This window comes from Arvicanthis niloticus, chromosome 14 (genome assembly GCF_011762505.2).
Source record: "Arvicanthis niloticus isolate mArvNil1 chromosome 14, mArvNil1.pat.X, whole genome shotgun sequence".
NCBI classification, from domain to species: domain Eukaryota; kingdom Metazoa; phylum Chordata; class Mammalia; order Rodentia; family Muridae; genus Arvicanthis; species Arvicanthis niloticus.
In genome coordinates this window covers 26,682,954-26,707,854 of record NC_047671.1, presented here as the reverse complement: position 1 = coordinate 26,707,854, position 24,901 = coordinate 26,682,954, and positions in this window count along the sequence as shown.

Below are 24,901 nucleotides of genomic sequence, written 5' to 3'. Positions count from 1 at the left end.
GAGTGCCAAATATTGATTAATATATTGATCACTCTTTGTGGGTAAATCACATTGTTTGGAGACCTTGGAGTGCAGTTTGATGTTGACATGTGCTCAGGCAATGGTTCCTCTTGAAGTTGGGTTTCCTGGTGCGACAGTTGATCCCTGGGATCTCTGGGTTCTATACAGTGGCTCTTTAGGTTCGTCAGTGTCTGCAAAGAGTGTAAACAGGCAGGGAAGAAAGACTTCACAAACGAACAAACAAACAAACAGCCTTCTACCCGGACTTGGGGATTCTCTGAGATACTGATAACAGTGACCTGCTTTTTTGCATTTCAATGATTAGTTTGAGCTGCTCCTGGACCAAGTTACCCTGTCATCGCCCTCAACCCTCCGTCCTGTTCACACATGCCTTTGAGCTTGAGTGTTTTCTGAGGTATATAAACATTTAGTAGATTTAGTAGCTTTTGGGTTTCTTTGTTTATTTTTAAGGAAGGAAATCTTTGGAATCCTTTTTCCAAAAGGCCCTTTGCTCAGCAGAGACAATTATAACTGCACAATTATCAAGGGGGCAATCTACGTCTTGATGACCCTTAGATGAAAAGCTGTTTGTTTCTCCGGGTTTCCTTTTTTCCTCTTAAAATAATCTCTTTGCTCAAATCCCCACATGTGATCCTTTTCCTCTCCTTTACTTTGTGAGGGAGGAGGCTAATTTTGAGACGTTTACCATCTCTCCCTTGATTTTTTTTAATGGGTATTTAATTGATACTTTATCAATGCTAGAATCACGTGAGGGGTGTAGCTGAGAATGCTATGTACATGCCCTTTTATGGAGCATGGCGACCACTATGAAAGGTCTGTGTTACTATAGACACGTATGTGAGGAGCATAGAATATAATACAGGGTTCGCGTTACCATGGACACATATGTGAGATGCATAGGAACTAATACAAGGGTGCAAGTGGGGTCAGAAGAGTGTTCCTGGAGAAAGTAGCATTGAAGTTTAAGTATTAGGATAGCAATTAGCCAAAGGGCTAGGGGAAACATATGGATCCCAGACAAAGTTAGAATTGTTGGAGCAGAGGGAGACACCCTCCAGCCCCTGAGGACTCTACTAGGGAGCACTGACAGGCAGGTGGGGAGCACCTGTGCTTACAGAACAAGGCAGCAGAAGCTCAGGATCCTGTCTTCAAAGACATAGTTGAAAGTGAGTCAGGAATCTGGTTCCTTTGACTACTGACTGGCGGTTCTGTGTGATGTTGTGAAGGTACCACCAACACTCTCAAGGCCTGGCCCCGATACCACCCGACACTGCTGCTGCTGCCTGGCCACATGGGCTATCTGGTTTTCTAACTCATGTTGCTCTTTCACTGTTTGCCTCGTAGTCCTGTTCTCTCCCTAGTTTCTTTCCCTCTTGCCGCGTAAATTCTGGCATCTTCCTGGAGCTATTGTGGATTTTCTGTTGTCTGGAAATACGCAGTGGCAAGGTCGTGAACTTCTCAACCCACTCCATGGAACCTTTCTATCCGAAAGTTAGCGTCAAAGCCTAGTTGGATGTAGTTGATGTGAAGCAAAGTCAACAAACATTTCCCTAGAGTCCTGGCACCGGAAAGCCTTTTCCTTGTTCCCTTTGCTCAACTCCCTGCTGGTCAGCAGCCTGAACTTCTACCTACCCTTCTCCACTGGCAGCTCTCACAGTGTCCTGGGTGATCATGGAAAGCCAGGGTGGGATCCTAGAGACAGAGAAGGTACTTAAACACAAGCTCCAGCCCCAGGTCCCCTCAAGAAGCTCTCTTTCTTTTCTGACAGGGTTGTTTGCATCCCCCCTTTGAAATGTACTTGCGTTGGTGTTTGACACACCTGGGTTCTTCTCTGAGTAGCAACAATCACTGGCCATACGAAGCAGGAAACCATCTTCTCTGGGCCCTGGTTTCCTTTCCTGTAATGTAAAAATGATAAGCTCTGTTTTGCCTACTTTACTGGGTTATTTTTGAAGAGGAAAAAAATTACTCTATAGATCAATCATTTCTGAAACATGTATTGATTGCTCAGCCATCCGCCAGCCTCTGGGGGATAAAGGCCCTTGCTTGATTGTCATATGTGTTATGCAATATGACAACCTAAGGCAGAGAAACCCACCCCTGGCTGGGCCAGGTTAGGTGCGTGTTTTGTTTCACTTTGGATCTGTCTGGCCTGGTCCCTAACAGATACTTTTGCTATTACTCAACTATGGTCTCCAGACCATAGACAAAGAGGAGATGGTGCCAATGTGTAAAGCAATCTGAAATACTTACCCGAGAGCTCTAGGTCTTCTTACAAGTAAGAAGTCCTCCCACAATGGGCTTCTGGTTCTCTCCAATTACATGGACAGGGATGAAAGAGAGAAAGGGGTAAAGGAGCTGATCTAGAAGTCAGCTTTGGGGAGAAGTAAGCATGGGGATTTGTGTCTGAAGAACCCAATGCAAAACATTAGATGGGACCCAGTGCAAAACATTAGAGAGGTTTAAGGAAAGCTTATTTCAAAGGAGATTCACAAAGGGGCTGTGGCCACCCAGAGCCACAGTAGAGGTGAAGTGTGTCCCCATGTGAAAAACAGGTTGTTGTTACCTGAGGTAAAAGACCCACGTATGGGTCATGCAAAACAGACTGGGGAGGAAAGGACTGAGCCAGGCGTGGGAGCCAAAGACATCGGGGGGGGGGGGGGGCAACTTCCCCCACTTCAAGAGCAAGACCTCACATTTATAAAGCTGCTGGGAAACTTCCCAGGACATTTGCTGATAACACATTCTTCTTCCATGGAGATAGTATAACTTTAGGAACTTCTGGAAGAAGGGACTGGAAGTCACCCAGGTTGTCAGCATCAGACAGGACTCAGTGTTGTGTGCTCCCAATGACTTGCTATCTCCTACACTCTATCACTAGAGCCTACTTTGTCTCCATAAATGTTTCAGAGGCTTAGTTAGGATGGTTAAAAGCCAAGAAAGAGTCAAAAAGAATAATCGTGGGCCACCATGTGGTTGCTGAGAATCAAACTCAGGACCTCTGGAACAGCAGTCAGTGCTCTTAACCACTGAGCCATCTCTTCAGTGAAAGAGTCAAAAAGAATAATAGTGGTCAACACCTCTGAGAGGCCTCAAATCATTCAGCATTGTGCTCTGGCCCATTGTCTTTGGTTGGCCCAACTTGGACTAGACAGGGACACAGGTCAGGGAAGTAACAGACAGAGAGCTGCTCTCCCCAAGTCCACTTACCTTGAGAGGAGTCAGTTCATAGGAGCAGAGGACATTTAAAAACTGTGTCCAACGCCAACCAGTCCCCGGAGGGCTCTCGGGGTGACCTCTGTTCATTATTTATTGCTGGACTATCTCACATGACTCTCAGGTTCCATCTTTGCCACCCCAGTGAGATTTGGTTTGCGATGGTTATTTTTAGAACAGTGTGACCCATTGGGGATCATCACACCCAGTTCCCTCGTTTCAGAAAAGAGCCAGGTGACTCAGGATTTACAATGCGTGTTAAGGCTACACACTTCCTACCAGAGTTGATGATTTGAATGGCTGGTCCAAGGATCCCTCTATTGCTTCCACTTTCCTCCCTCATGGCTATTTCAAAGTGCCCGACTGGCCTGTTCCCTGCAAAATGACCTCGTAGGCATCATGGATGCAGGTGGATTTTACTTAGAAGCAGGGGCAGTTCCCAAGAATCTTGACAAGTTGGTCTTTGCAAACTCGGAAACCCAGCTTGGAAGGTTTTTTGTGCCTTTATCGGCTCTTAGACACTCAAAGAAGCACACAAAGCTTGAGACAACACACACTGTTGTGAAAATTAGTAGTGCATGGTGTAAGGCCCTGCTTCTACCTTTGGGGGCCACACATTAAACTTTATTCACATTGGAGCCTCCTTAGAGGAAGCCATTAGAGATGATTAGATATGGTGCTGAGTGTTGAAGGAATTTGCCTGTGGTCAGTCTGGGATTGGCCCATTTTGCTCTGTGGAGGGTGACTTTGCTTTTCTCCAGATGTGGTTCCAAGAGCATGTGATTCATATTGGTACACGTGAAGCAATAACAAGAGGGCTCCAGACATGCACCACTGTACTCACCTTGAAATTCTCCCCCCACCTCTCTCCCCTCCTTATTTTACTGTCTGATTGTTTCATACATTTATATAATAAATAGGATTTCAGGGATTCCACAGTGTGCATGTGTGTGTGCATGTGTGTGTGTGTGCATGTGTGTGTGCATGTGTGTGGGGTTCATATCTCTTCAAACTAGCCCTGCACAGTATAAAGATGAATGGTACAATTCAGGTGGCTAGTCCTCAGTTTTAACCTTTTGGGTATCAACATTGAATAACATGTGTGAATACCATGAGGGATTGAGAGACCATAGACAAAGGAAGATAAAGGACATTCTGGGATGAGTACTGGCACTTTGGCAGTCTTCCTCTACAAGAAAACACATATTTTTATTTTATGTTTTTACAAAGCACCACAAATTATGTTAACATCCCTGTCTTTAAGGCCTCAGTATTTAATTTCTCAAATTTTCCTGTTTCAACAGGGTTGTTTTTAACACTCTGGCTATTTTGAGTCACCCTGCCTGCCTAACCATGTTTCTTTCAAATGTGAAGTTATTTTCATTAGTAATGCTTAACTTATCAGAAACTGTATTAGTTTGTTTGGTCTTCCATAGCAATATATTTTAGCACCCTGGGTGGCTTACATACAGGAATGTATTTCTTCACGATTTTGGAAGGTGGAGGTGCCAGAGCTATTATTCTTTTCTGAAGCTCTTCCCTGGCTTTTCAGCTCCTTGAGTATCTCTGGGAATCTACATTGTCCTTCTTGGATACGCCCATCCCTAAGCCATTCCTGCATGTACGCAGTGGTCCCTCTTCCCTGTCAAGCCAATTGTATTGTATCTTACCAATCTGACCTCTTTTAATCTTAACTACATTTTAAAGTCTCTATCCTCAAGCACAGTCGTAGGTTTGGGGTTAAAGCTTCAACAAATAAATACAGGTCGAATTCCGCTGTTAAAGAAGACTTGTGTACCCTCTCTTTTTTTGTTGGCCTTGATGTAGTAGCTAGTACTCATTTGTGCCAGCCTATTCCTTCAGTAATTTAATAAATATTTGCTGAGTACTTAATGACCGCCAATTGCTGGGATAGGCACTGAAGATACAGTGCCAAAGAACACAGGTCCCGACAGGGAATTGGGTACTGCTGGGAGAGACAGGGCTAAAAGATCAAGCAAATAAAACAATTACAGACTGTGAGGAGTACAAGAACAAAATTGCACAGTATTCTGATAGGAAAGTAAGCGGCTAATATTTTGAATATGATTGTCAAGGGAAGCTCTCTGAGGGGGACAGTTCTCTTAGGTTATGCAGAGAGTTAACAATTTCTTAACACAGAGAGATGGAACCGGAAGTAGCCAGTGCAAAGATTCAGAAGTGGTGACAAGCTCAACAAGTTGCTGCTGGTGACTAAGTGACCTTGTAACTACCGTGCATCGTTTTATGTAGAATACGGAATAAAATAGGCAGGGACAGGCCAGAACGTGACGCAAAGCCTCCGAAGTCAGTGATGTGACATTTTGTAGTGTCAAGGACAGGAGGGGATGGGTACTCAAGGGTCATTGGTATCTGCTGTTCATGCACTTTTATCAGGCAGGACTGGATGGGCAAAGACTGCCCCCTGCTGTCCGTGTTCCTTTAAGCTCTCATTTGATGATCTAAAGGGAGAATAGAGGTATCTTCCTAGAGTCTCTCTCTCTCTCTCTCTCTCTCTCTCTCTCTCTCTCTCTCTCTCTCTCTCTCCCTCTCCCTCCTTCCCTCCCTCCCTCCCCCTTCTCTCTTCCTCCCCTTCCCTCTTTCTTTCTATTTACCTCAATCTTATGTTTATTGTGATGGTTTGCATATGCTCGGCACTATTAGAAGGTGTGGCTTTCTTGGAGGAAGTGTGTCACTGTGGGGGTGGGCTTGGAGATCCTCCTCCTAGCTGCTTGAGGATGCCCAGTCTGTTCCTGCCTTCCTTCGGATGAAGATGCAGAACTCTCAGCTCCTCCTGCACCACGCATGCCTGGATGCTGCCATGCTTCCTACCATGATGATAATGGGCTGAACTTCTGAGCCTGTAAGCCAGCCCCAATTAAATGTTGTCTTTATATGACTTGCCTTGGTCATGGTGTCTGTCCACAGCAGTAAAACCCTAACTAAGACATTTATTGTACAAAATCATGGATTTTATTTTGATGTTTAAAATTGTGCATATGTGGAGGTCAGAAAACAACTCTTGACAGCTGTCTTCTTCCACAGTGTGTTTCAGGGACTGAACTCAGGTCACCTGGCTTGCAAAACGAGTGCTTTTATCAGCCAAGGCATCTCACTCCTCCACTGGGATGTTTTCATACATGCATATCATGCAATTTCATAATGTTCACACTTTCATGTTACTGTTTCTTTTCATCTTCCTAAATAGTTAATTTTAACTTTCATCTCACACACACACATTTAAAATCTGGATTCTGCATATATCTGTCTTTTTGAATTTGGCTTTTGGCTTGGTTCACTTAACATAATCTCCAGTTCTGTCCACTTTCCTACAAATACCACAGTTTCATTCTTCTTTATGATTGAATAAAACTCTACTGTATAGATGTACAATCTTCTCTTTATCCATCAATCTGTCAATGGACAGCTAGGCTGACTCCATGTCTAGTCTATTGTGGATAGTGAGGCGTACACATGGGTGTTCAGGTGTGAACAGTGTAGGAATACACATGGATGTGCAGGTGTGAACAGTGTAGGAATACACGTGGATGTGTAGGTGTGAATAGTATAGTAATTGATGCACATGGATGTGCAGGTATTTCTATAGTGTGCTGATTTGGATTTCTTCTGGTATGTAATCAGGAATGAAATAGATGGATTGTGTATTGATTCTATTTTTAGCTTCCGGACTCTCTGTGCTCATTTCCATATTAGTACTAGTTCACATTCCCATTAATAGTCTGTATATGATCCCGCCCAACTCCTGACAACAGGAAGTGCCAAAATCCTCCAGTCATGTTTCCAAACACATACAAATATTTTCCTTAATGAGAAAGAGGGGCAGAAGAGAGCTTTCAACAACTTGGATGAGTGTTTTCTGGGAAGCAGGTTAAAAATGACATAAAATATTTTATTTAAGAGTAATTTTTCTGAAAGATTATATGTGCTCCCAACAAAAACAGTATTCAGGAAATCCAGAAGAGAAAAAGAAGCACCAACAACTGTTCTAGAACTTACTATTTAAGATGAAAAGTGTAAGTTAAGAATGAGTGATGAACAACTGCCTCAGCAACTCTGTGTACGTGCATCACGTAAAACAATGGAAATCCCTCTCCAGTTGAACGTCAGTAAGGCAATTTAAATGCATGGATTGTCTCAGCGTTATAAAACACGGGTCGGCCGGGCAGTGGTGGTGCACGCCTTTAATCCCAGCACTTGGGAGGCAGAGGCAGGCGGATTTCTGAGTTTGAGACCAGCTTGGTCTACAGAGTGAGTTCCAGGACAGCCAAGGCTTTACAGAGAAACTCCGTCTTGAAAAACAAGAAACAAAACAAAACAATAACAACAGCAAAAACATGGGTCAGCAAACCTTTTGTAATAATGGGCCAGAGAGCAAATGTTTAAGGTCCGTCCTGTGGGATAAAACATCTTGGTCCCAACTCATGCTTCTCTGCGGTTGCAGTGTAAAAGCCTTCAGAGACGGAGTGTAAGGGAGACAGTGCTGAGTTCAGTGTTCAGTTGTTGGGAAGGGGCACTGTGCCAGGTCTGGACCACAACAGGAAGAAACGCTGTGCCACGTTTGGCCCACAGTTTGTCTTGAGCTGACTTGAGGCACAGATACAGGAGAGTCACAGAGTGTTTTCTTCTTTATATTTTGCTTCTGTCGTTCTTACTTCGTTAGGATTTGTGGAGTATTGTTTAATATGACAACTATGTCCATACAGGATCCTCTTAGTTGTGACTTTAAAGGCACACCGTTTTCCACAGAATCCTGCCTTAGTGAGTTCCTTATTAAATGTTGTGTTTCTTCAAATAAAATTGTCAGGTAGTTTTAAGTTGCCTTTTTCTTTTTCTTTCTTTCTTTTTTTTTTTTTTTTAAAGAGTTTATGGGAGTGTATCTCCCAAGCTTCCTCAGATCAAGGAGCTGCCTTTTGTCTCTGGTCTCCGAGGCACCTTTGAATGACATCCTATTAAAAGGCAGTCTGAGTCTCCCAGCAGTCTTGCTACCTTGTCTCTGGGCATTGCCAAAGCCAAGACATCTCCTGAAAAGGCCTAACTTCTCCCTCTAGTGGCTGATATGTGGGTTTCTGAAAGACGTTTTATCTTAATTCTTTTTTTTCCCCCAGCCATAAGAAGACCCCACCCACTTTTATTGAAAACAGACCTTTCCTCACATAGTATATTTTGATTGCAGTCTTCTCTCCCTTTGCTCCTCCCATCTCCCCACCTCCTGTCCCATCCAGATCCACCCCCTTTCTGTCTCTAATTAGAAAAACAAAACAAAACAAACAAACAGACAATAAAACAGGCTTCTAGGGGATAATAATTAAGAAAAGAAAATCGAACGCATCAAAATGGGGGCAAAACAAACAACCAAATAAATAAACAGAAGAAAAAAAAAAGAGCCCAAGAAAAGGCACAAGAAACAGACATAGAGGCTGGGATGCACTCATTCACACACTCAGGAGTTCCAAAAAAATAACCTCACTAAAATGAAAACCATAATATATATATATATATATATATATATATATATATATATACAAAGAACCTGTAGAGTAAATAGAGAAAAAAATAAAAATAAGATAAAGAATTTTAAATAAATAAATAAATAAATAAATAAAACCCTGATGCAACATTACGAGACAAGGAACCTGCAAAGCTGCCACTGAGTTTGTTTTTGCTTAACCATCTACTGCTGGGCACGGGGTCAGCTCTGAAGAATAGGTTGTTTCCCCATGGAGACTCCCTAGGAGAAAACTAAGTTTTCATTTGTAAGTGGTTATCAATTGGAGTTAGCTTGATGGGGGCATGTGTCCTCTTCTCCTCTCAGCTCTAGGACCCCATCTGGTGCAGACGAAAAGCTTTCCCATCATCTCTTGAGTCTGAGTCATATGCACAATGGCTTTGCCAATTGTCCTACAGATCAACCTCAAGTCTTGGGCAATCTCAGAATGGCTGTATCCGTGTTGAAGTGCACATTCAATCAGGATTTCGTTCATTCCAGACTTCCTCCACTTTCTTCAGGCATGATGCTTTATTACGGCAATAGAGACCTAAGCATAACATTTTCCTTTTTGGTTGGGATAAGAAGAAATTGCAAGCAATTTTGATTTGCATTTGACTGGACATTTTTAAAAAGATTCTTTTCAGAATTCTGTTCAGATCCATAGCACACTTATTTTTTTAAATTTTTTGATAGGGTTGATTCTTGATTATTTATTTATTTATTATATTCTGGATATTAATTGTCTTATGTGCAGCTAGCAAAGATTCTCTCCCACTCTGTGGATTTCTTCTTTACTTGATTGTTTCCTTAGTTGTGAAGAATCATTTCCTTATGAGTTTCCATTTGTTAAGTGTCAGCGTTAATTTCTGAGCAAACAGAGGCCTATTCAGAAAGTCCTTTCCTACACCTGTATCTTGTAAGTACTGCTAATGTTTTCTTCTGGTAGTCTCACACTGAATCCTTGATTTGTGTGCAAGGCAGGGTAACTAGACACGGGGCTGGTTTCACTCTTCTGCATGTGGGCTTCCCATTTTCCCTGCACTGTTTGTTGAAGATGCTGTCTTCCCTCCAGTGTGTGTTTTTTGTTTCTTTTTTATGTAGCCAGTTGCTGTAGTCATGCACACTCATTTGAATCTTGGTAAGAGTTTAATCGAGGAATTATGATCATCCTATGTGAGTTCTGCAGCTGGTGTTGTAAAGTCTAGCTTCCTTGGTGTTTCTGCTTCTGTGGGATTTGTTGTTGTTGTTGTTTGGGTTTTGTTTGTTTTGTTTTGTTTTGTTTTCCAGTACTGGAGATTGAGGCAAGCACTCTACCACTGAGTCATGGGTGCATGGGTATGCTTTTAAGAGATCTGTGAACCCCATTTTTCTTCCCAGGGTATTTTCTTAAATTGTGTCTTTGATTTCCTTCTTGGCTTTCCTTACAGTCTACTAAGTATGGCAGGGATCCTCACACACTTTTTCTCTGTATCTTTTATCTTGGCTTTAGTCATTCTGTCGTCTCTTTTTTTCTGTCATTGTCCCCAGCAATATTTCCATGACACCTTCAATCTTGCCTTTCATTCCTTTGCCATTTAACAGTTGTTACATTTGAAATATTTTTTTTTAAAAAACTTATTCTCTTAAATAGGCAGTCTCTTCTTTCATGGTAGTCTGTTTTATAGTTTTCTCAAAGGTCTTGCTTAGATTCATATTTGTATGTGTGTTTAGCCTACATGTATGTATGCACATGTCTGTTTTTTATGGAGGTCAGAAGAGATTATTGAATCCCCTGGAATAGAATTACAGATTGTTGTGAATTGTGTGGGTGCTGGGAACTGAATCCAGGTCTTCTGCATGAGCAAGAACTGCTTTTTACCTACTGAGAGTCTCTCCATTCATGGATTTATAGTTTTAATGAATTTCTTTCTGTAACAAAGAAACTTAATTTTATAAAGAAACTCTTTCTTCTTTTATAAAGAAACTGAGTTTCCCATTTGGGTTTTCCTTGCTTGCTGAGAGAAATTCCCCCACCTCTTTTTTTCTACCTTGATTAGTCACCGATGCTTGTAGCAGTCAATTTGCATACTTTTATAGAATTTCATTTTGTGTTGTTCTTGTCTAACAAGGTGTAGCTTTGCTCATAGCATTTCAATAAGGGTGTAGATGGCTCTAATTGGTTACATCTCCCTTCTTCTGGACCTGTTTTTTCTTTCCTTTATCGAGATGTTGAGTTGATAACAGAGAGTGGCTTTTTATACAGTTTTCATTATTAACATCATTTTGAATCTTCGTATTTTCTTGACAAACTCTTCTGTTGAGATGTGGGCTGGTCTGAGAGGCTGTATTAATTATACCAGAGTCTATTTATTTTCATAGTTACCAAATCTTAAAGAGTCTGGCTCAAATTATACCCCTTTCTTTTGTGGTTGCAGTTAATGACTTGCCTTTAAAAACATCTATTTTACCAGGCACGGGAAGACATTTCTGTGATCTTAATATACTCTTCTGTCTTTACATAAAGGCTAAGTATTGAAGCAAGAGTCTGGCACAGTTTTGGAAGGATTGAGTTATGAAAAAAGATAGGCCAGATGATTTTTAAGAAGAAAAAAAATTCCTCTTATCTTTGCATTCTGAGTTTTTTAGCTGATGGGACAGTAGGGGCCGCTCAACCATTAAAAACAATCAAAATGCAAGAACAACTTAATTGAATAAGGGCACTGCAGTTTTCAGGCCATTAGAGGGCAGATCTTTCTAATTTTACAACAGCACTCACTACTGTCAAAGGAATGTTACAGGAGCTCATAAAAATATTTGCAAAATGTGTAAAGGCTACAGACTGTAGGGACATGAGACTGGGTTATCTGGCCAGCAGGGACTGTTCATTGGTAAGAGGGCTTTATGTTTCTTTCTTCTCTTGCCTTCTGTGTTCTCCCAGGGAAGAGGTGACTTTTGTCAATCTAGCCATGTTGTCACTATCAGGAAACTGTCAATCCAAGCCCTCGGTTACCCAAACTACTTTATCCAGCTGGAGTACAGCAAACATGAGCTTCTGCTGACTTGCTTATTAATGATGGTGACCCAGGATGGAGCCACCACTTAGACGGCTCCCAGGCTGGCACATACCTGTCCAGGTCATGGAGTACTTACTGCTCACATTGTATTTTCTGGACTGAGGTCACACCTGACAGCAAGAAATAAATGAAAATTTCTCCCTTTGGGGCCAATACCATTTTGAATAATTATTCCAGACAGAGTCTCTTTTGGTCATAATATAAAAAAATTTTTTTTTTCAACGAAGAGTCTATAAACCTCTGTTGCTGGTAGAAATATGGTGGTGCCATTGCCAGAGTGAAGTTTCCTCTTGGTACTCACCTACATCTTCCTTACACTGTTCTTCAGTCTCTTTAGCAGCTGAAGCCTTGTCCTCCCTTCCTTAGAGTGCCCCAGCCTCAACTCTGCTGAGACATTTAATAATTATCTAAGATGCTAGCCATAGTCATTGTTCTTGAAGAAAAATCTAATAAAGAAAATCTTATGAGGAAGAGAAAGTGATGGTCAGGAAACAGACAGAAGATGGTCAGGATATGACCAGGAGATTGTCAAGAGATAGCTCAGAGATGACCAAGAGATGACCAAGAGATGTCCAGGAGGTAGCTAGGATATCTCACTCTAGAGTGAAAGATGACCAACGACAGGCAAAGCAGATTTGTTACAGTGTGGAACTATTCCATGACAATTCTCAGGAGTGATAAGAAAGAGGAGTTTCCCAACAGATCATTGGCATTATAGAACAGAGAAAACGAAGCACAGGGCCTCAGGCAGTGACTGGAGGCTATTGATTAGAGAGATGCCCTTAAATGCCGAGGGAACTTGAGAATTAGGACTACGTACTGTTAAAGACTTCCTGATTGTTTTCCCATGGATTTATATCTCCTAAAATACGCTCAAATGATAAAGGTTAAGGGCACCTTCTTGAGAAGTCTAGAGGACTGTGAGTGTAAAATGTGCTGGTCAGTAGTTTGTCAGTTTGACGCAAACCTAGACATCCCTGTGAGAAGGGAATCTTACTCGAGAAAGTATTTCCGTCAAGCAGCCCTATGGCCAGGTCTAGAGGGCATCGTTTTAATGAATGATTGAGGTGGGAAGGCCCAGCTCACTGTCATTGATGCCACCCCTGGGAAGGTGGGCCTGGGTGGTATAAGAAAGCAGACTGAGCCAGCCATGGAGACCAAGCCAGTGAGCACACCCTCCATGGCTTTTGCTTCCATTTCTGCCTTCAGGTTCCTGTTTTGAGTTCCTGCTTGGACATCCCTCAGTGATGGCGTATGACCTGAGAGTTGTAAATTAAAATAAACTCTTTCCTCCCCAAGTTGCTTGCTACATGCTGTATAACTTGATCCAAGAACCCTGGCTAGTGATGGTGAGGGGGGGAAGAAAGGACAAGCACATAGACAAGCATATAGACACATACAGTGAAACAGGCTAGGGTTCACTAATGTTCCACCATGACTCCAGAGTGTTCATTAGGTACAACACAGGAGAAGACTTAGCTAATCTCAGTAGGAAGTCTATACAGGCCAGTAGGCTCAGGCTGTAAACATCTCCGAGAAGGAGGTTGTAGTTTCGAGTCTTTGCACAAGTATCAACCATTTATAAATACTCCTACTTGGATTCCCAAGAAAAAGTTTGCCATTCCTGTTGAGCCTGATGCATATGGTAACAGCTCTGTCAACAGTACTATGATCACAGGCCTTGGGTGTGTGTCCTTGATATGGGCATGCGCTTGTCCAAACGCACATTCAGTCGGGACTTCACTCACTCAAGGCTTCCTCCTCTCTCTGTATTATTTGCTTCTGGTCATGGTGTTTTGTCACAGCAAAAGAAATTATAACTAAGTTGCATGGCATAAAATAATAAAACTGGAACAGAGTTATGTGACTCCTCCCTACAAGGTAGTCATCACAGTGTCAAAAAGTTCTATGCAGACTGCAGGGGAGAAAAGGCGTTAATGGTCACACCCAGCTGTGATCCCTAAGATCTGCAATAGCAACCTGTTAAAGCAAGATGGGCCCACTTGTGCAACAGTGGTACCACTGTAATGAGGGTGACCTACTGTCCTCTGATTAGATTTAGGACCCACTTCATGGGGGAATAATCTAGCCTTGGGATTGTAAAACCACTCAAAAGTCCATGTAGGAGAGGTTATAAATCCTGGCCTGGGGGTGGGCACTTAATCTGGTTGTTTGGCTAAATTGATAGAGCATCAAATAACCTGCTAGCCATGAATGATTGTACTAATGGACAATTACCACTCTCAGCCTTAATCAGAGAAGTTTATTTTTTCTTTCCAGTGAACTGCAGTGAATACAGACTCGTGGATGCAAAAGGTCACGAGAAAAAAGTGATGGTTGAATGTTCAGCCATAAATAAGATATTTTATACCTTGCTCTCCTAGGCTCAGGAAATACTGTGGGAGAGAAAACAGAGAGAACGTTTAAGAGTCAGAAACTAGAGAGAAGGTCCGTGAAATGGCTTTTACTGGTCAGTATACCACAATAGTAACCACGAATTTTTAACAATTGCATATGATGTCCAGGGAGCCCCATTCCTTATTGCTGAGCTGTTTCCTGTTTTGATAGACAGAGAAAGGGGGAGTCATTAAGTTCAGTTGTATACCCACTGCTGATCCTGTTAGACTTCAGGTCTAGTCCAACGGTCAGACAGATGGTCCCAATTAAACTAAATGAATTAGAAAATAAAACTAGAAATCCTTGATCTGGGAAAAGGGCAGGGAGAGAGGATGGGGAATTTATGTGGATGGCTGGGTGATGAGAAAGGATGGAGGGGGCGATTATATATATATATATATACATATATAAAAATACATATATTATATATATATATATACATATATATATACATTATATATATACATATATAAAAATTTAAAAGACAAAACTCAGTAAAAATAATAAGAACTAAGGAAAATTATTGTTGTTCATTTAAAATCAACTATGACGAATGGGGCTGGGGATATAACTCAATAGTAGAACATTTGCTAAAATAATACAAGGAGTAGTTTATTGTCTATATTAATTGGTGAAGAGCTCATTTAAATTGTATACTTTTTAAGATTTATGTTAAAACATTTTATATGAGTAAATATTTTGCCTGCATGTGCATCTGTGCACCTGTGCATCTGTGGCGGCCAGAAGAAGGTGATGAATCCCCTTAAACTGGAATTATCGACAGCTGTGAGTCACCACATGGGTGCTGGGAATTGAACACAGGTCTCCTGGCAGAGTAGTAAGTGATCCTAACCAACAAACCATCTCTCCAGCCTCTCATATAGATTTTAAAAATATGAATGGTTAAAGTGCTTTTTGTATGAAGGAAAATACAAATAGTAACACATCCAATGCGAGAATATTATGAATCAACCAAGATGATAGATGGTAAAAGACCATAATATTTTATACCTGCTAAGTTAAACAAAAGGTTTAAGGAACTACCCACCCTACTCATTCTGCTAAATTAAACCCATTAAGTCCATGTCCTCTAGGATCAGTTTTATTGGTATTGAAAAAACTTTTGAAAAACAAATTATTTCCATAAACAACCAAGGCCGTTTTCTGTGTTTAAAGCCTGTGAAACTTATAAGTCAACTTTCGTATTTTTAATATATATTAGTGCAGGAGTCTTTCTGACTCTCAGGCCTGAGGACAGTTTCTCTTTCTAAGACAAGGGGTCACACACATTTCAACAACTCCCTGTGACTTAGCTAATAGTAGTAATAACAGTCATACAATATGAGTCACATGTTAAATTACCTAGAGGGCGTACTTTCAGTAAAATATCTTCATTTTGTGGAGACTGAATCCAATTGGGATCTTGTGTTATCTGACAATCTTTCTGTAAGTACATGTGTTTAAAACCTTCCTTTTCTTAAAGGAAACCTACTGAACTGTCTCTGAAAATCTCCAGCTCCAGACAAATATGCTAGGCAAATGTCCTTCCTTGTACTGTTAGGTTCCTAGGTCAGGGAACATTTCACGTATGTTAACTCCACCAGGAATCCTGAGTCTAGGCTCTACAGTGGCCCATTGTTGGTGTGGTTCTTGAACTTCAAACTATAGTTCAAATGACTACTGGGGAAGACAGATTTTTCAGCTGGCCAAGACTTGGAGGAAGAAAAAGCATTCAACTTCTTTGAAGCTCAGTTTCTTTGTATAAAAGGCACACAATATTCTACCTGTACTGGGTGAAAAGGAATACATCATTATTCAAAATTAAAATGAAATGATGCAAAGAAAAGAGAGAACAAGGATGTACAAGAGGTAAATCAAAGTGACTACCCAAATGGGAATGGGCTACCTGGTGGGAATGAGCTACCCAGGTGGGAATGGGATAGCCAGGAAGGTATGGACTATTTACACAGGATGGTTATTGTACTCCTTGGTGTGTCACCCTTTCTAGTCTGTGCAGAATGAAATGAGGAGTGAATGCTTCATCTGTGCAATACTTCCGAGTACTTGTAAAATGGTCTTATCATTATTCCCACTGCATACCTTGAACAGCCAAATGGAGATCTTTTCTTTATCTGAGATTGGGTAGTTCATACACTGAAAAATGATGAAAGCAATCTTTTGTAGCTCCAACTAGACTTTATGTGGTGATGGAAGGCCAGAAGAAAGGGGGTTGGGAAGCAAAGGGAAAAGAGTCACTGCTGACTTCAGAATGAACAAAAACTGGACTGCTCACTGAGGTTACAACTTGGTGGGATGATCCTCCCACTGGCGAAATCACATATTTGAGTCAGAGAAAAACCAACCTAGAAGTTTCATCACTACTAGCTGGCTTTCATAGTGCTGGAAGGTACTATCATGCTACCAGAGGAGACAAGGGATCATCAGTCTTAACCTAGGGCAAACACTCTGAGGTTCAATAATGACTTCCTGGTGCAATAGTGGTATGACTGACATGAGCCAACCACTCTCTGAATGGATTTCAGGCACACTTCACAAGTTGAAACTCATACCTGGTACCACAGGGTCAAGAGCCTGTGGTAGACAAGTCATCAGCCCTAGGGAAGAAGCACTACTATCATTCTGCCGAATGGTCATAGTATTAAACTAACTCCTAATGATTAATAGTTATACTCACAGATTAATACACCTCTCAGTCCTCATCAGAAAAACTTTTGAAAGCTGGGCATGGTACCGCCACCTTTAACCCCAGCACTTGGGAAGCAGAGGCAGGCAGATCTCTGACTTTGAAGTCAGTCTGGTCTACAGAGTTAGTTACAGGATAGCCAGGAGTCCCCAGAGAAACCCTGTATCAAAAACCAAACCCAACCCAACCCCAACCCCAACCCCAACCCCAACTCCAACCCCAACCCCAACCCAAACCACACAAAAAGACTTTTTCAACAATAGATGGTGATTAACAGAGACCCACAATATGTCAAGGTGCACAGAATAAGATACTGTGGAATGCTCGGCCCTAAATTGAATATACTTACCCCTTTTGCCAAGGCTCATAGGTCATTCTGGAAGAACAAAAGATAGTGGATGACCATAGGGAAACTGTTTTCTGGACACCACAGGGCAGTTGCACATGTGACTCAGAGGGATTGTGAAAGCATGCATGAGACCTTCACAAGTCCAAGCCAGAGAATATCCCAGCGTGGAGGGAAGGAGGGCATGAAACTCCACTCCTTGCTGAGGAGTTACTGGAAACCAATAGCTACTGTTTCTGGGAAAATGAGAGTCCGGATTTACGAACAACACTATCTACACTTGATGCTTTTTCTTTTTTTAAGAGGACACAAAGTTGGGTGGGTAGGGAAGTGGGGGTTTGGTCTGGACAGAGTTGGGAAGGAGTGGGTATATTCCAAAAACACTGTATGAAATTTTCAAAGAAGTAAGAAATGCTTTTATGTGATGGGTAAGAGGAAGACATCAAAATTTCATCAAAAGTGCTATAAGGCCCAGATTTTGTTTGCTATTCAGTGTAGAGGTATCTGTAATTTCAGGCTGATTTTTTTATTCACTCCATTTTTCTTTACAAAAGCACTTTTGAGTGAGTATTCTAAGGGTCTTGGAGCTTCTCTCTGCCACATTTTTTTAATATTACGTTTCTTGGGGAGACAAATGCAGGAAGCTCATCTACACTAACAGATAGCCCAAGGATTTGACATCTACACACATGTTGAAAAGAAGTACAGGTCATACTTCTGATATTGGTATATGCTTCATCAAGAAGTGTTAGTCACAGATCCAATTTTCTAAGTGACATTTTGAGAGGTTTCTTAAATAGATTCATTAAATTAGACCTGGATAGGAAACGAGTGAGACTTTCATCTTTTAGATGAGGAATTTGGCATTCAGGATACAAGTCTGATTTTATCTGACATCACTTTATTTTTGGTTTATATAAAAATTTGCTTTGAATTGCTTGATAGTCTCATTATTGAATGTAGAAAAACCTTAAAATAAAAAAATGACAGGTTATCTGGGTTGTATCTGTTGCATCTATTTAGGTATATGTAGAATAAAATCCATATAAATGTACATGTTAAATGTACATGTTAAATGTACATGTTAAATGCACACGTTAAATGCACATGTTAAATGGACATGCTAAATGGACATGCTAAATGGGCATGCTAAATGGGCATGTTAAGTGGACATGTTAAATGGGCATGTTAAATGGACATGTTAAATGGACATGTTAAATGTACATGTTAAATGAACATGTTAAATGGGCATGTTAAATGCACATGTTAAATGGACATGTTAAATGGGCATGTTATATGCCCATGTTAAGTGGACATGTTAAATGGGCATGTTAAGTGGACATGTTAAATGGGCATGTTAAATGCACATGTTTCTACAGTACCACAAACCAAACCCATGAGAAATTCAGACAAAAAACTGTTTTCTCCTGTGCTCAGTGAGTATTCAGTCTTGTGAGAGGAGAACGGGAAGACTATAGTTGCACTGAATATTACAATTTGCACTCCTCATTTCCAGAAACAATAACTAAAAAAAAAAAAAAAAAAAAAAAAAAAAAGCAAAGCCCAGTGTGGTGCAAGATGTGTATAGTACAGTGAAGGAATTTTTCTCTGAAACAGAAGGAGGAGGCGTGGCCACAGTGTGGAACAGGAGCCTCCACAGTTCTTATTGTTAAGTCAAAATTTTAAGGACGTTTACAAGGCATAGATTTAAAGAAGTCAAGAAAGAAATTTCACAGAGGTTGGATAGCACATCTGTTTGGACTATGGAACTTCCGGTTGGTAGGGAGTGAAAACTAATAGAAAAAGATGCAGTTTTTCTATCCTCTGCAACCATGGGGTTAATTCTGCCTTGCTTGAAATCAGTGTGGCAAATTAAATGGTACTGATTAAACTCCCCCCTCACCCCCAACTCCCTACCCCTACTGCTACCCCCAGCTTTATAGACCAGAAATCTCACCTCCATCATGTTCAATGGAAATGTTACTAATCAATAAACGTAGCATGTGCCATTGGCACAGGGCACTGTTTCTTGACAAAAGAGATAATTCAGACAGAAGGCATCTAGAACCACGTAGGATTAAAATGAAAGGAATTTGGTATTTTTGAGCACCAAACTGGAACATTTGGGTAAATGGGCATCTTCTGCCTGGGTAAAATTCTTCTTTCCTCTCTAAAAAGACTGGTTAATCAAAGGTCTTCTCACTGGGCCACATTTGAGTCACACTGACCATTCTTAGCTAGAAGTTTTCAGTTCTCAAGGTGCATTTTTTGTTTTGTTCAGCTCCCACAAAGCACTATTACTTGGGTTACATTTGAATTTACTCAATAATACATAAAGGCAATCTAGTCTAATCAACAGAACCTAGTCTATTCAACAGAACATACAACTGCAGGTGGCAACATCACTTCTCTTCTGCCTCTCATTTGGGAGGGTGACTTAATTAAAGGCAGAATTCTATTGTTTCCTCTCTCTCTCCCTCTCTCTCTCCCTCTCTTCTTCTCTCTCTCTCTCTCTCTCTCTCTCTCTCTCTCTCTCTCTGTGTGTATGCGCATGTGCATGTGTGCATGCATTTATATAGATATATAATATATATAAATATATGTAATATGTATATATTTTGTATATGTAAATTGTACATACACTATATATGTATGTTACACACACACACACACACACACACAGAAATAGACCATGAAATTATTAGAGAGCAAGGAGGTGTCCATGAGAGGGTTTAGAGGAAGGAAAGAAAGGGGAAATGATATAATTATATTATAATCTTTAAAATAAGAAATAATTTTAATATAACAAATTTTGTTTCATTAAGCATCTTTACAATTTATCTTATTATTTTAATTTTTAGGTTAATAATTTGTCTGTACATCTGTGTTTGTTTCTGTGGCTGTGTACATGTGAGTGCAGGTGCCTGTGGAGGCCAGAGGACATCAGATCTGTGAGCCACCTGATGTGGGTTCTGGAAACTGAACCCAGAGCCTCTGCAAGACCGTTATATATACTTAGCCGCTGACCATCTCTCCAGCCTGCAGATTATTGGTCTTTGTTTTCTACTCCTCCATGGTTATTCACCTGAGATACATTTATAATTTAATTTCTTGGTTACTCTATGAACACAATTAGATTATTTTTTGCCAGTACACAGACTGATCTTCAGGATGTTTTTTACAGTCTACATTCGAACTGCATTGCAGGAATGCCCAATTTCTTCAGATGAAGTGTTCCTTTTCTCTGTGGGTTTTCATATTGTAAACATGTGAATTACTTTAGGGTTGATAAGTGCCTACGAACAGTGAGCATCTACCCGTGTTAGCTAAGTTTGCTGGTCAAATGAGGTAGGTAAGGGAGTTATTTTTACATGTGGCGGTACCAGCTTCAAAGTCTATAGTGATCCAAACTCAGTTTACAGGACCAGTTTTCCGATGCTGGCCTCAGTGATGTTGAACATCTCCTAAGCTTTAAACTTCCTTTTTTTATCATCTGTAAGATGAAGCTACAATCATCATATGTGTAAGTAGGTGAACTGCAGCATGTGGGGTTGCCATGACTAATCCCATTCTCACTTAGAGAGGTAGGCTGGATTGGCAAATGCCCAAGTGTATAAAATCCTAGCTCCCATTGTTAATTCAGGAGTGTGTGCCCTAGGTTAAGCCAGCCAGAGTACAGTATCTGCAACAGCATATTCTATGTTGATGGTATTTCACACTCATCGTGTCTGGGTATTCCTACCTCAGGATTTTATTTCTCATCTTACTGACAGCGTGAGGCAACAAATTCCTTGGCCCTGTAAACTGTGAGCGAAACTGTGAGTGTCATTTTCAAATGCAAGCTTCAGCACCAATATGTGCTTTTCCATTGCCCTTTACCACTGCTATAAAATCAATGTGTCTTGGAAACTAGCTGTTCTCCCATTCAGTGTTGATATGAATCAATTCTCAGCTGGCAAGTTCAGTAAAGAGTAAACTTCTGTCGCTTTGCATGCCACTGTGAGTTTGAAGTCAACACCACTCCACAGGAAAGATGTTTAAACTTAATTTACTTTCACTATGAAGCTCAAAATGCTTGACTTTAAAACAGGCATGTCCTTGCACACACATGCATGCACAGACACACCACACACACACACCCCACACATATACCACACACACACCACACCACACACACACACACACACACACCACACCACACCACACACACACACACACACTCATATACAAGGACACAAAACAGTTGTCTCAGTGGGAATAAAAAAGATTTTATTCAAATTTGAGAGATCATGGTCTAGAAACACAGATTTAGTTTAATCCAAATTCCATGTTCTGATGTGGAAGCAGTTTCAGGAAGGTTTATAGTTTTACAGAAGGAAGAAAGTCATAAACCAAGGCTATTTAAAAGTACATTGGTGAGTATATCAGAGAGGCATATACAGCTACAAGGTGGAGAAATATCTCCATTTGGATTCGGATGGTATCTGATGACATTCTTAGTTAGCTCTGGGCTTGGGTGGAGCTAGTGGCCTGCTAAGTTAGTAGATTTAAAGGGGTTTTATCTGTTAATCCCAGGATGGTAATTCAGAGGACACAGAGGTGAGAAAGGAATGACTAGCTTCCCGTCCCCATAAGGTATAAATAACTTCTGAAGCCATAACATTCCAACCTCTTCCCATCAATTCAATCAGTGTGGTTCTAATTAGTTAACCAGGCTCTGCAGTTTCCAGGATCTCTTGTTGACAGACCTGAAGAAACACTGGGACACCCTGTAGTGTCTCCACAGCCCCCCTCTCCAGCCCCTCCACCCACCCACCCACCGTGGATACAGTTACACTTGGTTATCATAATGCAAATCTGCTGGGGGAAAGAGGTACTTGAACATCAGCAAACGAGTTACAGAGACAGCCCCCTAAAAGGACACTCAAGTGGACCCATCTTTAAACGCGTCAGGTAAGTGAACCAGATGCAACAAATTCCCTTTACTCCACTTCAGTTGAGTTTTCTTTTATTTGTGGCCCAAATCATTTTGAGTCTATTTAAATGGCTTGCACAACGTGATTTAGCAGAATGTAATGTGGGCAGCAGTGAGACAGGGCCAACGCGTGAGCTGCTCATCGCTGGCAAATCGATGCTCTAAGAGGTGACAGAAAAGCTACTCCGGTGGAACCGGATGAAGCCTGTCAGATAAGGGTTCTCCAGTGAAGGTGCATGATGGGCACCTCTCTGTTGTGACAGAAATTGCACGGAGGAGGAGAAATAATGAAGTTTCAGGTTTCATGCAGGCCATTCTTGACACCTTCAACACTTCTCTGTCCTTACAGCTCCAAGTGCCTCTCACCGCCTTGTCTGACCTTTCTGGAGTTTCTGCCTCCCCTAGCTAGATGTGTCATTCATCTAAGCCCACTGTGTTGCTCTTCACAGTCCCAACATGGAGCACAGGACCCTCTTCCTGGACTCAATGGCGGACTGGTGGGGGGTTTAATTAATTAGCATGTGTAAGAGGTTTCCAGCTCTTTAGTGGATTAAGAATAATTAGGAAGGCAGGGCCAGGCTGTTTTGAATACCACTCCAATTCCTTCCCTGCTTCTTACAGGAACTTGTTTCAGTGTTTCATCCCACTTCTCATTAAGTAGATTCAGAAACTACCTAGGAACTCTTGACAAGAGGCAGGCATTTTATCCCTAGAGTTAGTAAATTGTATCAATAAATAATGCTGTTTAACAATTACCATGGGCACAAAGTATTTGGAAGTACAGTTGAAACTTACCGGATTTTGTTTTCAGCTTTCTCTTGTAAGAAATCTTCCCTGTCAACTCAGGGGTCACAGATCTCCCCCAGCCCCCTCCTAGAAACAGCACCCCACCCCAGAAAGTGTACCTTGTCTGCCCCGATAGTCACAGACTTTACATGCCATGTTCTTCATTTCACACCTTGATTAAATACTTTGTCCTGCCTTTATTTACCTTTTATCATAGAAGACAAAACAGGAATCGCATTTAGGGGTGCACAACACATATAGATACCCTGAAAGTTGACCTCCTACTATTATAACGGCTGTTCTATTATGCCATGTAGGTCCTAGACACAGGTTTTTTACTATTGTCTTCCAGGTGCAAGATAACCATTCTGTCAGAGGCTCCTGACAGAGCTAAGAAGGCACTAAGAGAAAAAAGACAAAGGAGTTGGCGACTGAATTACTCTGAATGTCTCATTTGGAACTTAGTTACTTGAACACCTTTATTTTAAGGTGATTCTAGAAAATAGCATCAAATCATCATGCAGTGATGTCCTCACCAGAACTGGATCTCTCTGGTTTAAAGACCAAGGAACAATGGATGACAGGCAGGCCATTATCAGTTCTGTCACATCACAACTTTGACAGTGTATTCTAAGGAAAGATCTTTAAATGCTAATTATCCTGTTATATAACAATAGAACTTAATCTCATCTAGCTGTATTTTTGTGTCTTCCAACTTCTTCTCTATTTCTCCCTCTACCCCACCCTCTCTAATCTCTGGTAGCCACTATTCCAGTCTATTCTGCTGAAGTTAGTCTTGAGGAACATGTGAAGTGATGGAGAGTACCAATTTTGACCTTGCCTGGGTCAAAATTGCAGCATAATACTATACTGTGCTCTAGGAAGGCTCCATTTGTGTGTCAGTAAGGATACACGTGTTTTTAAAAAAGCATTTTTCTCACCTTCAAAAATCAATTGGCATCAGTCCTTCATCCTGCATTAGGCTGTGAAGCACTGTCCCTGCCCAGTGCTTACAGCCCGTTGGGTCGTAAGCAGCTAGCAGAGCTCCGAGATCACTTCATCTGGAAGAATATTAAGATCTTTATCTGCCATGTGGTGCTCAGCAGTCATCATTAAAAATAGATGTAGAGGGAAAGGCCTTTGGAATCCTTTAGTAGGCTGAGATACAGCACTCGTGGTCCTAGATCCTTGCCGGAGGTTCACTTGTAAGCATTCTGAAGCAAAATAGAAGCGTGTCCAGGAGTCTTTCAAGTTGGATTTCTGTTTCCTCCAATATGTTCAGCAGCAGTCCTGTGAATGTGAGTTGCTTCTTGTGTCAGATGTAAATCAGACTGCATCCCAACATGAACTGCAGGAGGCCATAATGAAACTCTAAACTCAGAGCAGTGACAATGACAGTGACCCAAAGCACGCATTGCCTGGCCATTGATATCTTCTAAATGTTTCTGCCTTGTGGAGATGAAGATTGGCTGAGAGGCAGAAGTAATAAGAAAGAGGAGGGCAGAAAAATCATGGGCAGTTTTCAGTTCAATGCAAACAAAATGCCCAGGAGATAGCAGGTGGGCTTGTGTTCAGTTAAGGTTAGTTTTCTCTGCACTCCGGGATTCTGGGGTGAAGTGCACAGAAATCATCAAGGAGCTAAATTCACAAAGGTGACTTTGCCTCAGCTAGTTGAGGATTTTTTGTTTTTGTTTTTTGTGCTGCCATCCAGAAATAATTAGAAAATTAAATTCAAAGTCGCCGTGTTCCTTGTCATACCACAGCTTAAAAGAACCTCGCTGTGCTGACTTTTAGGGGGCCAGTCAGTTATTATTTGTGGGTTATTTGTGCCTTACTCAGGGAATATTTCCACTAGCAAAATGCAGTTTCAGCTCCC